At 41.0% G+C, this 3,168-nt stretch overlaps 1 pseudogene; it reads right to left on the minus strand.

Annotated features, from left to right (window-relative positions):
• Nucleotides 1-15: 15 nt before the first annotated feature.
• On the minus strand, nucleotides 16-2,501 carry LOC122094188 (annotated as a pseudogene).
• Between the last annotated feature and the right edge of the window lie 667 nt (nucleotides 2,502-3,168).

Consider the following 3,168-nt stretch of genomic DNA (forward strand, 5'->3'; position numbering starts at 1 on the left):
AAAAATAGAGAACTTCTCTTTAATTAAAAATTTGAGTAATACCTCATCAACTGCCTATCTACAGTTGAAGCAGACAAAAGACCTCTGTTCTCTTCAGCTCTCCTAAGAAGATAAGGAATGACTTTCTCTACTGGACCAAATGGCAAGCACTTGCTCACTTGAAACCCTGCATTTCTCAAACCAAAGGACAGACCTTCTGCCATCCCCTTCAGCTGAGCAAACTGCAACCTTTGGTTTGCCTTTCCAATGCCCAAGGATTGTGCCTTTGCTGCTGCCATCCTCCCTATATCATCAAATCCACCATTACAAACAATCATCTTATGTAAGAAATATAAGATTTTGGCCTCCTTATTTACCTGATTCATGGTTATGGGTTGCAACCACAACTGCTCCAGAGCCCCTGGCAACCTTCTCAAGCATGAAGGAACTGCAGTCATTGTAATATGCATGTGTCTCCTGTATGCTTCCATGGAATGGAGAAGCAAAGCCCAGTGAGGAAGCTATTTGCCTCTGACCAATTTGATACCCATTGAAATCCCCATTTTCTCTGTAGCTTCCATTGCTTGAACTATTCTCTCTTTTGCATCTTTCAGATATGCTTGAATTGTCCCAAAAACAATTGGGTTTTCATCTTTGTTGAATTTGATTGCGGCTGAGTATGTAAAGTAATCATTCGCGGGCTGCACAGACGAGTATTCTGCATCGATGAGTAATGGTAGATTGGTTTCAAGGCATTTCTGGCAGAGAGACTTTAGTCTCTGTTGGGCTAACTGTAGATCTTGTTCCCTCTTCTGGGGTCAATGGGTCTGGTCTCTCAAGGGTGTGGTAGAGAGGGCTAGATTTACTTGACATTGGAAATTTATCAGTCTTCCATGGAAGATGAAGAGATTGGTCTTTTTATTCCCATCTGAGTAAGTCGCTTACTTTTTCAAGCAGCCTAATTGGGCAGATTGCTGTCATTTTCCCGCATGCAAAACTTACCTGTAATAATAAAAGTAGGTTACAACTTCTTAGTTCCCAACTTTGGTGACAAGAAGTTACTGAGATCTTAAAAAGATGAAAAGGTTAGAGATAATAAATAAATTATAATTTTACTTTTTTACCCTTTAATTATAACGAACTTTGAGAGTAAATCTATTATTTCACATAAAATTTTGATAAAATAACTTGGATTAATTAGGTAGTTTGTCATATCGTAATAACCATCCCTTGCAGTTCCAATTACTCTATCCCCCTGCAGTTGACCGTGTGAAGACTCCCTTTGAGATTTATCGTTATGAACTGATGTGGCTTGTTTACTTATCTTTTTAAAGACAGAAAGACCTTTTACTGAAGTAATGTTCCAGTTATACCCTTCTTATAGCTTCTCCAACGTTACCCTTCAAACCCATTAGATTCAAGTTGCCATTTCTTTCTTCATTATTCCTTTCTGTTTCTTGTTTGTCTGTGTTTTTCTCGACAATCTCCATCTCGTCATCATCCATGATCCGAGCGAAGATGACGATGAAGATGACAAGATTCCATTAAACAGGGCTACTGAAACCATGACTTGGGTCACGTCTCTTAGAACAACTGCCAACTCAGCATCAGAATCCGATGACAATGTCGGCGGCCACCACTTGCCGATGCATCGGGCGACTGACACAAGCTTTCTCATATCTTTGTCCTTCCTCTTACAGGCTCTCACCTAGGAGATCATCTTGGATTCATCCCTCCTCTTTATGGCTACCTGAGCTGTCAACTGTTCTTTGAGAGCTAGGAGTGTAGCCCGAAAGATGCTGTAGACATCGACGAAGCCGAGGAAGTCTTCCAGAAGGTTCTCGACCCAGTCGGATCGACGGTGGAGGGACTCATGCATCTGGGAAAGATGTAGGAGATCATCGAGGCAGTCTTGGAGGTTCTTGAGGTGGCTCAAGCCGTCGCATAGACAGGCTGATGTGGAGACTCCGATGGTGGTGGTGGTGGCCGCTAATTCTGAATCCTTTCTCCTAAGATCGTTGATCTTGTCCTTGAGCTTGGAGAGCAACGGGTGAGATTTACATGGGAGACTGAAGGATCTGACGTGGTAGGATTTCTCGGCCGGTGTTGGGCGTTCTGGTCGTTGTGGTTATTCAGGCTCCAATCGCCAAAATATGCTCAATCTCCGTCGGGTACGACCGTCGGAGCAATACATGTACCAGCAAAACCCTCTCAACGTTAAAGACAGGAGAAAGAGGTTGAGAAATGGGTTTAAATGAGTATCTCCTGAAAGGGTAAAAGTGTCTTTTCCATTGACTAACTTAATACCATAACTGCATGGAGAATAATTGTCGAAACTGGAGAGATGGTTATAACAATATGGCAAACTACAGGGCAGCGTAATTAATGCAAATAACCTTAAAAAAAATTACCATACATTCAATATTATATTAAAGATCTTTTAGGAATAAGAAAAAGATTAATTAAAAGGAGGTCAGAATTTAGGGCCCGTTTGATAACGTTACAAGAAACGTGTTTCTGTGTTTTCTTGTTCTCAGAAACAAAGAAATGGTATAAATATTGTTTGGTAAAAGTGTTCTGCTCCACTTGTTTCTTGAAACATAAATTGAAATTTATAACAATTTATGCTTCAAGAAACATGAATGACGAAACAAGTTTTACTTGTTTCGCTCGTTTCTCGAAACAAAATTGGGGTACAAAAAATCGATATTGAAGACGGAGTTTGGCATCACTACCATCACCACCGTCTCCGCCACTGAATATAGGGTTTACGGACCTGATCCTGGTCTTCTTCTTCTTCTTCGTAGTGGTTCCAGTCTTCGGCCTCGGCTTTTTCATCCATCCGGAAATGAAAGCTTGCGGTTGCCAAGAGGGAGGTGATCAAGAGATTTGTTATCAAAACTGGATTTTAGGACTAAATCCATCTCAAAAACCTAAAATAAAATCAGACGGGTTTTCATCTGAGACAGGAGGGTTTTAGGAAAACCTCGTCCCAGCTGTGTGAAACCCTAAGTTACAGCAATCTTTTCCCTAAGTTACAGCCTCTCAGATTCGATTGGGGTTTTGATTCAACAACGATCGAAGGTTGACAGCAGAAGAAGTGTTGGAGTGAGTTCCTCTCTCTCTCTCTCTCTTGTATGCATAAATTGAAATCCTAGAGTACAAGCTCTGTATTTCTGTTTTTTTTTT

The sequence above is a fragment of the Macadamia integrifolia genome, chromosome 2, assembly GCF_013358625.1.
Source record: "Macadamia integrifolia cultivar HAES 741 chromosome 2, SCU_Mint_v3, whole genome shotgun sequence".
In the NCBI taxonomy this organism is placed as follows: domain Eukaryota; kingdom Viridiplantae; phylum Streptophyta; class Magnoliopsida; order Proteales; family Proteaceae; genus Macadamia; species Macadamia integrifolia.